General features: G+C 42.3%; 2 protein-coding genes across 3 annotated transcripts in view; one reads left to right on the top strand and one right to left on the bottom strand.

The window, feature by feature from the left end:
• Positions 1-1,814, bottom strand: part of Larp4 (La ribonucleoprotein 4) — a 174,167-nt gene extending 172,353 nt beyond the window's left edge. Inside the window, exon 1 of the mRNA XM_070040924.1 lies at positions 1,656-1,814. The gene's annotated coding sequence lies outside the window, so the exon portion shown is untranslated. The remainder of the gene's footprint in view (positions 1-1,655) is intronic.
• A 228-nt stretch (positions 1,815-2,042) lies between these two features.
• Positions 2,043-15,741, top strand: part of Lima1 (LIM domain and actin binding 1) — a 134,626-nt gene continuing 120,927 nt past the window's right edge. For both annotated transcript variants that reach the window (XM_070040919.1, XM_070040918.1), the window contains exon 1: positions 2,043-2,140. The gene's annotated coding sequence lies outside the window, so the exon portion shown is untranslated. The remainder of the gene's footprint in view (positions 2,141-15,741) is intronic.

The raw sequence follows: 15,741 nt of genomic DNA, 5'->3' as shown, positions 1-15,741 counted from the left end.
AAACAACTTGACTCATAAAAATCCCTGATACAATAGTAATCAACCTTGCAAACATAAAAGCCAGTTGTGGTATACTGTCAGCTCTGCTTTGAAAAGGAGGCTTTAGGAGAATAAGTAATTGGCATACAATCTGGTCCCAAACTCTGACTCAGGTTGTGTCTTAGTCTATTTAGGTCCCTTTGTTACTTGATTTTTAAAAAACAGTAATAGAGCTAAAGGCCAGTGGCTCACAGCTGTAATCCTACCTACTCTGGAGGCTGAGATCTGAAGATCAAGGTTCAAAGCTACCTGGGGCAAGATATCTCCAATTAACCAGGAAAAAGCCAGAAACACAACTGTGGCTCAGGTGGTAGAATGCAAAAAATTTTTTGGTTTTGGTTCCATCTTGGAGCTTGAATTCAGAGCCTGGGCACTGTCCCTGAGCCATGCTCAGAGCTAGCACTCTACCACTTAAACCCCACTCCAGCTTTGTGATGGTTAATTGGAGTCATGAACTTTCCTGTCTGGGCTGGCTTCAAACCAGTATTCTCAGATGTCAGCCCCCTTGAATAACTAAGATTACAATGTGAGCTACCCGATCCCAGTCACAAATAATAATTGTTAAAAGTATGAGAGAAAAATGTTCTTTAACATGCAGGGGTCAGTTCAGTGGTAGAGAGCTAGCCTAGTGTGCAGAGCCCATAAGGGGGAGGGGAGGAGGAGGTTATATCTTGACTACCATTCTCTTGTGACTGCCACTTTGGCTGGAGTCTTCATGCTTGACAGTTTAAAGCAAAATAATCAATAGGCCATCAGCCTAAGGTCATTTTTGTTCCCAGAAAGCCGTCCAAACTGATTTAGATTGAAGATAGCCAACTGACTAATCAGTCCAATGGTTACATAACTATGGACTGACCATGTGACCATACATAACCAAATAAGGCAAAGCCTAGTTGTAGCCAACTTCTTTGCTTCCTTGTTCTGCCTTGGGACTTACAGTCTAGCCTACTAGCAAAGGTTGATGATCTCTTCTAGTTTAAGTAATGCCTATTCAGTAATCTTTTAATGTTTATAAAGTTCAATTCATTTTGTCTAAAGTTTTTCTTTGAGCTATTCAGAAATCAGTCTACGCCAGATACTTGAATAAAGGAGGGGAGCAATATGCTGTTGGAAATTGTTCTTAAACATTTTCATTAGCTGCTTTGGGAGTGTTTACATAAGCATTTACCACCACTAGCCCTTCTAATACTTAGCCAGCCTCACGAATTCTTTTTCTTTCTTTTGTTGGTGTGTGTGTGGGGGTGTGTGAGTGCTGGTATTGGGGCCTCACACTACCACGCGAGCTCCATCTCCAGTGAACTTCACAAATCCTTCAGAAAACTTTTGGTCTGAAACCCCACTATACTTGGAGGAAAGGATACGTTTGACCAATGAACATACCGTGCAGCCGCACAGAATCCTGGGACAAGACTTTGGGAGATGGATGGCTCCTGGTGGCCTCTAAGCCCTTCCCACACAACCTATTCTGAGTGTTGAGATTAAAAATAACTGCTAGACAACTTGAACATCATCTGCTCTCTAATGCAAGTCAGGTGGCCAAGCGAGGGTGAATGTATAGCTCTTTCCACTACACCACAAGGCTTTCTCTTAAGACACCCTCCCTGTACAGAACTTACCCAGAGAGCACCAGGAACCCAGTTGGCCTATTGCTCGGTTTAGGCCAAACCTCTGGGTGGCTCGTGAGTCAAACTGCAGTAACCTTGAATCAGAGAGGGGTTTGGGCTCAAATGGAGACGACCCGAGTCCAAAGGGCACGTCGCGCCAACTCCTGAGAGAACAGCCCGTGGAAGGAGGAGACGCCTCTGGCGAAAAAGCCACTCCCCTCGCAACGCCAGCGCCGCGCGAGAGCGACCCGAGCAGTCACGGGGGGCCGCGCCCTCAGCCGGTGGCGCGCACGCGGCCCGCCTCCCGTACGCCTTCGGGCGAGCGTGCGCGCCCTCGCGACAGTAGGCGGTGCCCGGGGCGGGACTCTGAGTGGGGAGTGGGGCGGGGCCGTAGAGGTGTAGGTGCAGCAGCCCGGCGGGCGACAGGTGCGTGAGACGGAACGGGCGCCGGGGACCTGAGGCAGGACAGCGCTGAGGCAAGACAGCTTTTTAGCCAGGTAAGGGCCTTCTCTCTCTCGGTCCTCCGTAGTCTGAGGATGCGTGGTGGCTTCCCTCCACACACTTTCTCCCGCCACTTCTGAGGTGAGGGGGGTACCTGGAGCCCGGAGCCGTGAGCCCCTCCGCCACGAGGCGAGGGGTCGGGAGTCTCGGAACCTCTGCGCTCGGGGGTGGGGGTGATTGTGGAGGGCTTTTTGCGAGCAGTTGAAGGCGGGCTCGTCGGACTCCCACCCCCATCCCCCGCTCCGGACTCCCATCCGGAGCACTCTTAACTGTAGACTTCTTGAGCGTGGTGGAGAAAGGTGGCAGGCAGTTCTATAGAAGTCACACATTCCTTCTCAGGGAAATATTCTAATATTCAGCGGCTTTTTTCCTTCTTTACTAGCCACTCTGCCTTCGGTGATTTGTCTCTCCCCGCAGCAGACCTCTGTGTAAGACGCTTAAGACTCTTCTGAAGCGTACTGAGAGAACACAGCAGTCGTTGCAAATCGCTCTTGTGTACTTGGGCTGGTACTCGTCTCCTACATGCTTAGGTGTCAATATTCAGTAACCGAACACCCCTGGCTGCACATACTAAAGGCTGAAGTTGTAGGTGCTAGAAGCGAACCATCTGGCACCTTTCCTGGTCTCCTTATTGGTGCTTTACAACAATGAGTTTAGCTGATGAGAGATATTTGTACTTCTATTGTTTGGCACCTAATTTCAGCTTTCAAAAATCTTCCTGATTCCAGATCTTATTGGCTTGGCTTTTCAAGTTAGTCAAATCAATTTTTAAGACAATACCCCTTCGAGTCTCTTTTGCTCTTGGTCTAAGTGATTAAACAATAAGTTGAATCCAGCTATGAGTACTTTTCACAAAGGATAAATATTTCAACTACTTCCTAACTTGGTCTGGAGGCAGTATGATGATGAAGTACCATAAACTTCAAAAAGTTATCAAACAGGCAGAGAAGTTCAAAATAAAGTATGCATGCACATATCTTTTTGGTTTGTTTTACATTTGAATGCACAAAGTAAATTCTTTAGACATTTATTTCTCTTTTTTTTTGGACAAAGCATTTATTGAGTTCTTGTGTCAATCCTGTGAATTCAAAATTCCAAAAGTCTTCAGCCTAAAAGAACTTAAAATCAAATGGATTAAGCTGAACCAAAAAATACAATTTATACTGTTATTGAGTCACTTTTTTTTTTTTTTTTTTTGTAGTATTGGAGACCAAACCCGGGCCAGTGCCTTTTCCACGCTAGGTAGATGTTTTACCACTGAGCTACATGCTTAACTACAGGGGTCACTTGTATACTAGAGGCCAATCAGGGATGCTGTAGGAACGCAGAAAATATGGATTATTTCTGGGGGGGGGAATCCCCTTCTGCTTTCTTAGAAATAAATCAAAAGCACATAAACAACAACAATAACAAAAATGTGTAATAGTAAATGATTCTTTTCAGTCTATGTATTTGTATCACTAATATTTCTTCTGCCAACTTTATGACATTTTAAACATGGGTTAGATCCTGATTTTCTGGCAGTTCAGTAAATAATTAAAAAGTAAGTTATTAGGACAGCAAGTGTTGTTATCAGGCTCAGTCTCTGAGCCATAATACATCTGAGAAGAGAACAGTATATTGGCAACATTAACAAAGTAGTGCCACTTTGTAAAAATTACTTCATTGTGTAACTTTGTTTAACTTCGTACATTCAAGCTTTGTTCCAGACTCTAGTTAAAGGTGGGGCCAGATTTCAAGCTCATAATTCTAGGAAGAGAAAGTTTCAGAAGTGAAAACAGTTTTATTAACAGCATAGCTTGGTGACCAAGATCATTTTCCCTGCTAAGATACCCTCAAAAATTCTTATTTGGTTAGGGTTTTAACTCAGTAGTAGAATGTGAGCTTTGCATGGGTGACAAAAAGTCTTTTTCTTCCTTTTTCTCCTCCAAAAGTAAGTAGGTAAAGAGGAAAGAATCAGGGTGTTTGAAGATTCTATGCAGACTCTTGATGATGTAATAATCAAAAGACTTGAATGCTCTCCAGATATATATATATATATATATATATATATATATATATATATATATATGGTTTTACTTGGTAATTTAAACATGGCACTTGAACACAATTCTGTTCACATTGGTTATTTCCTTTCTGTTTATGCTCTACCAGAAAATTTTGGCAAGGCATCAAGTACATTTGCATGTATTTGGTATAGCCACAACAATTATGTTGTTTTCTTGAAATGTTTTCAAGTACCTTATTAATTATTTTTCCTATTAGGGTTTCTGATTCTTGGCTTTTTTTTTGTTGTTTTGCTTTTTAATCAATGAACTGTAATTAAATTAGAGCTCTATATCAGAACTTTTAGTCAAATACATACACAGACACAAAAGAATGTTGAGAATTTAGGATTTAGACATCTTCACTATAGCGACTATCTAACCACAAATTGGAAGAATTTCTTGTTATCTAAATTGATAGTAAAAAATAGTTTCCAGGCTTTCTTAATTCTATAGGTGACTTTGATTTAGATTGGAATTCTATTATATAGGTGGAAAAATGTATAACCTTTCAATAATTGCCATAAGACAAGACTTAATTTTTTAGAAGGTTGCTAGAATTTATTTATTCATTTGTTTGTGCCAGTGCTGGGGCTTGAATTTAGGACCTAGGCAATGTCCCTAAGCTTTTTCTGCTCAAGGCTGTTCTACCACTTGAACCACTCCTTCACTTCTGGCTTTTGGTGATTAGTGATAGGAATAGCCAGTAGTTTCCTTCCCCAGGCTAGCAGTTCACTCCAATCCTCAGATGTCAGGCTCAGATCATAGCTCAGATTACATGGTGTGGTGTGGTGTGGTGTGGTGTGGTGTGTGTGTGTGTGTGTGTGTGTGTGTTTGTATGTTTTGTGTTTTTGTGTATGTGTGTGTTTAAGTTGGGGTCTCAATGTTAGTCTGGGCTCAGCCTCAAACCTTCAGTCCTGTTTTATCCTTCAGAGAGCTGGGATTCTATAAGTATGTGTTACCACATTGGGTTTATACTGTATACATTTCTCTCTTTCTCTCTCTCTTTCTCTTTCCCTCTTCCCCTCCTCTCTAACTTTCCCCCCTTTTTCACAGTCCTGGAGCTTGGATTCAGGGCTTGGGAGCTGTCCCTCAGCTTCTTTTGCTCAGAGCTAATGGTCTAGTGCTTGAACCACAGTGACACATCCAGCTTTTTCTGAGTAGTTTATTGGAGTTAGGAGTCTTGCAGACTTTTCCTGTGCTGGCTGGCTTCAAACTTCAATCTTCAGATCTCAGCCTCCTGAGTAGCTAGGATTATAAGGTGCCAGCCACCAGTGACAAACTTAATTAATTACTTAAAACTGTATTGTTAGCTGGGTGTCAGTGGCTCACACCTGTAATCCTAGCTACTCAGGAGGCTGAGATCTGAGGATCATGGTTCAAAGCCACCCCGGGCAGGAAAGTCCTTGAGACTCTTTTTTTTTTTTTTTTTTTTTTTTGGGTCCAGTCGTGGGGCCTGAACTCTGGGCCTGGGCGCTGTCCCTCAGCTCTTCAGCTCAAGGCTAGCGCTGTACCACTTGAGCCACAGCACCACTTCTGGCTTTTTTCTTTTTTTGCTTTTGTGGTGCTGAGGAATCAAACCCAGGGCCTCAAGCATGCAAAGTAAGCACTCTACCGATGAGCCACCTTCCCAGCCCCAAAATTTTTTTTGTTTTCTTTTTTTTGTCGGTCATGGGGCTTGAACTCTGGGCCTGGGCGCTGTCCCTCAGCTCTTCAGCTCAAGGCTAGCACTCTACCACTTGAGCCACAGCACCACTTCGTCCTTGAGACTCTTATCTCCAATAAGCCACTAGAAAACCGGAAGTGGTGCTGTGACTCAAGCAGTAGAGCACTTGCATTGAGCTGAAGAGAGCAGGGATGGGGCCCAAGCCCAGAATTCAAGCCCCATGACAGATCAAAGAAAAAACAACACCTGTATTGTTGTCTTTAAGTAGTGTACAAAGGGGTTACCATTCAACAAATCAGTTAAGTACAAAACACATTAACAACACCCCTTTCATCTTTCTCCCCATTACAATGTATCTTTTTTTCAATAGGAAGTTAAATTACTTGGTTATTCTCAAAGTGAAGTTAAATTATTTAACAGAGACTCAAAGTTCTCTCTCTCTCTCTCTCTCTCTCTCTCTCTCTCTCTCTCTCTCTCTCTCTCTCTCTCTCTCTCTATCTCTCTTTCTTTCTTTCTTTTTTTTTTTTTTGCTGGTCATGGGCCCTGAACTCTGAGATGGGTGCTGTCCCTCAACTCTTCAGCTCAAGGCTAGCACTCTACCACTTGAGCCACAGCTCCACTTCCAGCTTTTTCTGTTTATGTGGTATTGAGTAATTGAACCCAGGACTTCATGCATACAAGGCAAACACTCTACCACTGAGCCACCTTCCCAGCCCTCACACACATATATTTCTTATTTTCAGGTATGCAAACACATACATAATCATTAATGGAAACCTGGAAAAAAATTATAAAGAAGACAGCCCAAGGCTAGGAAGGTGACTTAGTGGTAGAGTGTTTGCCTAGCATGAATGAACCCCTGAGTTCAATTCCTCAGTACCACATAAATAGAAAAGGCCAGAAGTGGTATTGTGGCTCAAGTGGTAGAGCGCTAGCCTTGACGAAAAGAAGCTCAGGGATAGTGCCCAGGCCCTGAGTTCAAGCTCCAGGACTGGTCAAAAAAAAAAAAAACGAAGAAAAAAGAAGACAGTACATATTCTATAATTGATTCCAGAGAGAATCACCTTATGCTTTCAGTCTTTTTTTTGATACTCATACATGTATACATGCACAAACATAAATACATACAACATACACAAAAGCATAAGTAACGATTCATATAGTACAGCTATATATAGTACAGCTTAACATGAAATGTATAGTTCTTCTTCCTTAAATTTCTGGAGTTGTGGGATGATAGGTCAGGATTATAGGCATATATCACCATGTCCAGGAGTATCTGCTTTATCATAGCATCAAAATTATTTTGGAGCTGGGCACCAATGGCTCATGCCTGTAATCCTAGCTACTCAGGAGACTGAGATTTGAAGATCATGGTTCAAAGCCAGCGTAGTCAGGAAAGTCCATGAGACTTTTACTCCAATAACCCACCCCCCAAAAAAATTATTTTGGAAACAATTTATGTTTTTCTCTTTCTTCCTCTTCCTCTTCCTCTCTCATCCTTTCTCTGTCTCTCCTCCCTCTCCCTCTCCCTCTCCTTCTCCCTCTCTCTCTCTCTCTCTGTCTCCCTCTCCCTCTCCCTCCTCCTCTCTCTTCCTCTCCCTCTCCCTCCCTCCCTTTCTTTCTCTCTCTCGCTCTCTTTTCCTTTTCCAGTTGTAGAGCTTGAATCCTTTCTCTCTCTCTCTCTCTCTCTCTCTCTCTCTCACACACACACACACTCTCTCTCTCTCTCTCTCTCTCTCTCTCTCTCTCTCTCTCTCTCTCTTCCTTTTCCAGTTGTAGAGCTTGAACTCTTGGCCTGGGTGCTGTCCCTGAGCTCTTCAACTCAAAGCTAGTGCTCTACCACTTAAGCCACAGTGCCAGTTCCTGTTTTCTAGTGGTTAATTGGAGATAAGAGTCTCACAGATTTTCCTGAACCACGATCCTCAGATCTCAGCCTGGAGTAGCTAGGATTACAAGCATGAGCCACTGGTGCCCCGCATCTTTTTCTTTCTTTTTTTCTTTTTTCTTTTTCTTTTTTGTCTGTCATGGGGCCTGAATTCTGTGCCTGGGCGCTGTCCCTCAGCTCTTCAGCTCAAGGCTAGTACTCTACCACTTGAGCCACAGTGCCACTTCCAGCTTTTTCTGATTTTGTGGTGCTGAGGAATCGAACCCAGGGCCTTATGCATATAAGGCAAGCACTCTACCACTGAGCCACCTTCCCAGCCCATCTTTTTTTTTTTTTTTTGGTCCGGTCGTGGGGCCTGAACTCTGGGCCTGGGCGCTGTCCCTCAGCTCTTCAGCTCAAGGCTAGCACTCTACCACTTGAGCCACATTGCCACTTCCGGCTTTTTTCTTATGTGGTGCTGAGGAATCGAACCCAGGGCCTCGAGCATGCAAGGCAAGTGCTCTACCACTGAGCTACCTTCCCAGACCCCAGCCCATCTTTTTCTTTAGAGCCAGTCTTGCTTTGTTGTCCAGGCTGTTGAACGCCTGGGTTCAAAGGATCCTTTAGCTTCAGCCTTCTGAGCAGTTAGGACCTCAGGCAAATATGTGCCTGCCTTTGAAAAGAATTTTGATGGATGTTTAGTACTCTATACCTTGTTATATCGATGTTGCATAATCTAACTGTGCACTTAGGTCTATTGATGGCTACAACATTACTAAAAAGTGAAAACAAATATATACATTAATATTTATGCAAATCACCATTTTTGAAAGTTAGATCCCTGTAAGTGGAATGATTGGGTGAAAAGGGCATGAAAATTTAAAAATATTGAAATCTCCTAAATTACTTTTTCATAAAGACTGGACAAAACTAACATTTCCACCTACAAGTGATTGTGAATGCTCATCTTTTCTTGTTACTATTGTTGTTAGTCATGGGGCCTGAACTCAGGACCTGGGTGTCATTCCTGAGCTCTTCAGCTCAAGGCTAGCTAGCGCTGTACCACTTGAGCCACAGCACCACTTTCCACGTCTGATTTTTGAGTGGATAATTGGAGATAAGAGTGTCTCAGGGAGTTTTTCTTCCCCCACTGGCTTTGAACCACAATCCTCAGATCTCAGGCTCCTGAATAGTTAGGATTACAGGCATGAGCCATTGGCACCCAGCTTAATTTTTTTTAATTATTATTATCTTTAACTAATTGTACAAAGGAGTTTCCATTTAACAAAGCAGTTTATGAATGCAATATAACTTGATCAATGTCAACCCTTTTCTGCTTGGGCTGGTTTTAAACCTTGACCCTCAGATCTCAGACTCCTGAGTAGATAAGATTACAGGTGTGAGCCACCAGTGCCAGCCTGTGAATTTTTTTTTTTTTGGTACATCCTGGGGCTTGAACTCTGGGCTTGGATATTGTCCCTCAGCTCTTCAGCTCAAGGCCAGTGCTCTACCACTTGAACCACAGTGCCACTTCCAGTTTTCTGGTGGTTTATTGGAGATAAGAGTTTCATGGACTTTCCTGCCTGGACTGGCTTTGAACCAAGATCCTCAGAGCTCAGCCTCCTGAGTAGCTAGGATTACAGGCCTGAGCCATTGGCACCCAGCTCTGAGAGCTTTTTTTTTTTTTGCCAGTCATGGGGCCTGAACTCTGGGCCTGGGCGCTGTCCCTCAGCTCTTCAGCTCAAGGCTAGCGCTCTACCACTGGAGCCACAGCGCCACTTCCGGCTTTTCTTTTTTCTGTTTATGTGGTGCTGAGGAATCGAACCCAGGGCCTCATGCTTGCAAGGCATGCACTCTACTGCTGAGCTACCTTCCCAGCCCTCTGAGAGCTTTTTATGCTCAAGCTAGCACGCTACAACTTGAGCCACAGCACCATTTCCAGCTTCTTGATGGCTGGAGATAAGAATCTCCTGGACTTTCTGGCCAAGCTGATTTCAAGCAATAGTACACAGATCTCAGCCTTCTGAGTAGTTAGAATTACAGTCATGAGTTACCAGCACCTGGCTCAGATCCTCTTTTTTGCCAGAGCCTTTGAGCAAACCTTAGAATTGGCTTCAGAATTTCCCTTTTAGTCTAATGTCATAAAAGCTAATTATCAGAGCATTTATTTTCAAGGTATAGTTATCCTCAATTACCTAGCTCAGAATCATTTGGGTGTTGACTAAACTAGTAAATTCTCAGGTCCAATCTAAACCTGAAACCAGTGTCTCTGGGGACAAGTCTGGGACACTGCAGTTTTAACAAGTACTAGAAGAGATTCATAAATATCCTTAAGGGGAACCAGTACCCAAGTAAATTAAGTCTAAAGTTGCATACGTGTCTTGCAAGATGCCATTCCCATCACAGTTTATTATTCCAGGCTTATCTCCAGACACCCTTTTGGCCTTGCAGCAATAAGGTGATTCAGTTTCCTGGTACCACCCTACCCTTTCCTGCCTCTGTGCCTTTGCTCATGCAGTTCCCGTAGCCCAGGGCTCCTTCTGCTCCACTCACTTTGAGTAACACCCTCTTCCTTAAGAACCCAAATTAAATATAATTTTTATACAAAAGCATTTTTTCTTATATTGACTGATTAAGTCTCTATATTGCCCAGCTTGACCTAGAAATCTATGTAGTAAGCTGTTCTTGAACTTCCAATCATCTTGCCCAGACTCCCTGTGCTTAGATTACAAGGCATGTGCCACCATACCTGGCTCAGAAAGTTTATTTTCTAATTTCTTATATTTGAATCAATGGCTTGCTGTCCTTAGCATCTTATTTTTGTTTCTTTTCTTAGTTTAACACTGCTTTTGAATTATTGCTTCCTTATAAGATTATAATCTGTATGAAAACATTTTCATTTTGCAGCTATAATGCATATTTCTAAACAACTAAGTATTCATATGAAATGTATCTGATTTTGCACACACAATTTTTTTTAGTATATGTGCTGCCAAAGTGAGCACCATATACTTTTTTTTTTTTTTTCGGTTGTAGTTCTGGAACTCTGGGCTTGGGTACTATCCCTGTGCTCTTCAGCTCAAGGCAAGTGTTGTACTGTTTGAGCCACAGTGCCACTGCTGGTTTTCTATTAGTTTATTGGAGATAAGAGTCTCATGGACTATCCTGATAGGGCTGGCTTTGAACCATGATCCTCAGATCTCAGCCTCCTGAGTAGCTAGGATTACAGGCATGAGTCACTGGTGCCCAGTTTCACACACAATATTTTTTCACAACTTAACTTAAAAAGTTTTGCATCCCACTTAGAATCAAATATTAAAATCCATTACCATCACTTGTAAGTTTTTCTTATCTGCTGCCATTCATCATTCAGTCATTTCATACTTTCCTCCTCAATCACTCCTCAGACATACTATTACTACTTCAGGGTCTACATTTGCTATTTCCTTTGCCCAAAAAACTTTATCACTTCTCTTCACCTAGCTGCCTTCCTATATCCTCCTCCTCACCTTTCAGCTCTGTCATTCACTCAAAGAAGCTTTCCCTAACCACTGTCTGAAGTAGCTGACTCCTTCCTACCACCACTTCAGTTAATTTTTGTATTTTCTTCCCAGCACTAATCACAATCTTCAATTGTCCTCCTTCCCCAGTAGGGTGGAAATTTCATGAAAGCAGAGACCTTGTCTGTCGTTGTTAGTATTGTATTAGCCTTAGGCTTAGAGAACTGCCCAATGCATGGTAAGGGCTCAATAAATATTTGGTTGAATGAATAAGCCTTGATGATCCACTTCTCATTTTAACTAGGCTTGCTTTGGTTTGCAGTCCACAGTGGTAGTGTGTTGGTAGATTTTTTTTTTTTTTTTTTATAAAGGACAACAGCTAGAATGAGGTAGTTCTATCTGGGTTCAAAATCTTCAGAAGTCTGAAGATTTCTGAAGGTTGCAGGACAAAAGCTTCCGTATAGTCACAGTTGGGATTCAGTTCCATCTGAGTACAGGCTTTCTGAGGTGTTCCCAGGATTCAGGCCACTGTTTTTACTACCAGTGTAGACATCTTTCAGAGATGTTAAGGCTGGATAATACTACTCTTTCAGCTCTCATTAGGCTTCTAAAAATCATGCATAGCTAAATTAGAACCTAATTGATTAAAATCATTAGGTAACTTACAATTTTCTTCTGCTTCCCTCCTCAGAAGAAAGATGAAATTTTTTTCCTTACTACATGCCATTTCAAGGAAAGTGTAATGATAAGATTTTTCAGCAACTGCTTCAAACAAGGACTTTCTTGTTAACACCTACTGGAACCAGACACTAACTGTTTTTAATTTATTCTTATTTCTCATTATTGAATTGCCTTGTTTTTATTTTTGGGTCCGGTCGTGGGGCCTGAACTCTGAGCCTGGGCGCTGTCCCTCAGCTCTTCAGCTCAAGGCTAGTGCTCTACTACTTGAGCCACAGTGCCACTTCCGGCTTTTTTCTTTTTGCTTATGTGGTGCTGAGGAATCAAACCCAGGGCCTCATGCATGCAAGGCAAGCACTCTACCACTGAGCCACCTTCCCAGCCCCTGCCTTGTTATTAAAATCCCATTATTTTTCACAGCACTGGCTTGAAATTGTGTTTTTGTTTTTGTTTATGTTTTGTGCTGGTCTTAGGGCTTGAACTCAGGGCCTGACTGCTGTTCCTGAGCTTCTTTTGCTCAAGCTAGTGCTCTACCACTTGAGCCACAGCTCTGCTTCTGCCTTTTTTTTTTTGGTCGGTCATGGGACTTGAACTTTGGGCCTGGGCACTGTCCCTGTGCTCTTTAGCTCTAGGTGAACGTTCTACCACTAGTGTCACAGCACCACTTCTGTTTTCTGGTGGTTAATTGGAGATAAGAGTCTCATGGACTTTCCTGCCCAGGCTGGCTATAAACTGTGATCCTCAGATTTCAACTGTCTGAGTAGCTAGGATTATAGGCATGAGCCACCAGTGCTCAACTTTGAAACTGTATTTAATATATGCTTTTGTTGTAACTTATATATAACTTTTACCTTTATCCTGGCACTTTAACTTTTATAACCATTCTGTGTGAATTAATCTGTTTTTGAGATAAAGACATTGAGACCAAAGAAGTTGACTTTCCCCATGTCAATTCAAGACCATTATGTAACATATACATCTTAACTTTTTTTACAGTTCCATAATTCAGTGTAGTTTTAGAAGACAAATATTAAAATTCATTTGGAACATTCTTTATAACCAATCTTTAAGAAATAAGATCAGGGCTGGGAATGTGGCTTAATGATGGAGTGCCTCTCTAGCATGCATGAAACCCTGGGTTCAATTCCTCAATACCACATAAACAGAAAAAGCTGGAAATGGTGCTATGGCTTAAGTGGTAGAGTACTAGCCTTGAGCACAGAGAGGCTCAGGGCCTGAGATCAAGGTCCAGGACCAGCAAAAAAAAAAAAAAGAAAGAAAGAAAGAAAGAGAAAGAAAGAAAGAAAGAAAGAAAGAAAGAAAGAAAGAAAGAAAGAAAGAAAGAAAGAAAGAAAGAAAGAAAGAAAGATGAACATCATTGGTTTCTAGAAGCAGCTAAACTTGGTCACTTTGGTGGCTGTGTGGTATGGTAATTCTTTATAGTACCAGCCTCAGTTATACTTGTCCTGATTAAATCATTGTTTTGTGTTAGCTTCTCAGATTTTTACAGAAAGGAAAGATTATAGAAGTTGCCTCAAGAAGAGTCACTTTTGAATAAACTTGTTTTAATTCTTCTGCATGAAGGGATTGGTTAAATTGAGCTGAATAAGTACTGAAAAAAAATCTTCTAAAATTTCAGATAAGAATAATGGAAGCCAGGCCCTTCCTGGAAATGGCAGGAGTGAAACTAAGAAGCCCTGTGTTTGGAGAAAACTTCATTAATTATTAAGGAGAAGAGACTTAGATATAAGAAGGTTTTATCTTTAGCAGAAGCCATCTTTATAAAATAAGAGTATATATCTCTTGTGCTTTGTTCTTGTAAAGAAGACTTTAATTAACTACTTGTCTTAATTAAACATGCAATTGGCAAAGACCTGTGAGCATATAGTTTCTAGGCAGGTATACAGTTCTGAAAATGGGCCTGTGTTGGAATATATAACAATTGGGTATTGTATAACACTGTTTTTCATTCATATAATAGATACTTGTTGAGCCTCTGCACAGTACTAGCCACCAATACGTGATGCATCTAACATTAAAGAAGATAAAATGGTACATAAATTAAAGGAGAAACATGTTGTCAAGAGAAAAATCTCGGGGCTGGGAAGGTAGCTCAGTGGTAGAGCGCTTGCCTTGCATGCCTCAGGCCCTGGGTTCGATTCCTTAACACCACATAAGCAAAAAGAAAAAAGCCGGAAGTGGCACTGTGGCTCAGGTGGTAGAGCGCTAGCCTTGAGCTGAAGAGCTAAGGGACAGTGCCCAGCCCAAAGTTCAGGCCCCCACAACTGGACCCCCCCCCAAAAAAAAATCTGTGCTTTGTGACTTTGATCAATTGTTAATTTCCATTTTCCATTCCTTTTCTAGTCTAGTTTTTCCCACTTTTTATTTTTTTCTGGTTCTGACTTGAACTCACGACCTGGGCACTGTCCCTGACCTTTCCCAACTCAAGGCTAGTACTCTATTACTTGAACCACAGGTCCATGTCCAGCTTTTTTTTTTTTTTTTTTGGTTCCGGTCATGGGGCCTGAGCTCTGGGCCTGGGCGCTGTCCCTCAACTCTTTTTCAGTTCAACACTAGCACTTTACCACTTGAGCCACAGCGCCACTTCCGGCTTTTTTTCTTTTTGCTTGTGTGGTGCTGAGGACTCAAACCCAGGGTCTCATGCATGCAAGGCAAGCACTCTACCACTAAGCCATCTTCCCAGGCCCCCCCTCCTTTTTTTTTTTTTTTTTATCATTAACTGGAGATAAGAGTCTCACAGACTTTCTTGTCTGGGCTGACTTCGAACCATGATGCTCAGATCTTAGCCTCTTGAGTAGCTAGGATTACAGGCATGAGCCACCAACACCTGCATAGTTTTTTCTACTTTTCACCTAAAGTTTAAAGATACTGACATAATGATATGGTTTTCTACTTATTGAAGGAGATTTTCTTACTATTTGTAAAAGTATATTATAAAAATTGCCATTGAAGGCTGGGTGCTGGTGGCTCACACCTGTACTCCTCGCTGCTCAGGAGGCTGAGATCTGAGGATCACGATTCAAAGCCAGCCCAGGTAGGAAAGTCCATAAGACTCTTATCTCCAGTTAACTACCAAAAACCAGAAGTGCACTGTGGCTCACTTGGTAGAGTACTCACTTTGAGCTGAAGAGCTGAAGGACAGTGCCCAGGTCCAAAGTTCAAGTCCCACAACTGACAAAAAAAAATTGCCATTGAAGTCAGGGGCCAGTGGTTCATGCCTATATTCCTAGCTACTCAGGAGGCTGAGATCTGAGGATTTCGGTTTGAAGCCAGCCAGAGCAGGAAAGTCTGTGAGACTCTTATTTCGAATTAACCGCCAGAAAAGCAAAAGGGTGCTATGACTCAAAAATGGTAGAGTGCTAGACTTGAGTGAAAAAGCCAAGGGCCAGTGCCCATGCCCTGGGGTCAAACCCCATGACTGACAAAAACAATTTTAAAAATTGCTGTTGAATTGTTTGCTCTTTCAATGAGCTAATTGTCAACAGGATGGAAAGGCAGAGAAGCATCAAGTAGATAAATACTGTTTGGGGGCTGGGAAGGTGGCTTAGTGATAGAGCGCTTGCCTTGCATGTGTGAGGCCGTGGGTTCAATTCCTCAGTACCACATAAGCAAAAAGAAAAAAAGCTGGGAGTGGCGCTGTGGCTCAAGTGGTAGAGCACTAGCCTTGAGCTTGAAGAGCTGAGGGACAGCGCCCAGGCCCAAAGTTCAGGCCCCACGACCAGAGCCCCCCTCCCCAAAAAAGAAAGAAATAGTGTTATTATTTGGTAGAGAGGTACAGTTAAACAGATTAGGGATGATAATTGTTTACAGAAGAAAAAAA

This window comes from Dipodomys merriami, unplaced genomic scaffold (assembly GCF_024711535.1).
Source record: "Dipodomys merriami isolate MVZ:Mamm:240054 unplaced genomic scaffold, mDipMer1.0.p SCAF_10, whole genome shotgun sequence".
Taxonomy (NCBI): Eukaryota; Metazoa; Chordata; class Mammalia; order Rodentia; family Heteromyidae; genus Dipodomys; species Dipodomys merriami.
Note: the sequence above shows the minus strand (reverse complement) of the source record. Positions and strands in the feature narration are given on the sequence as shown.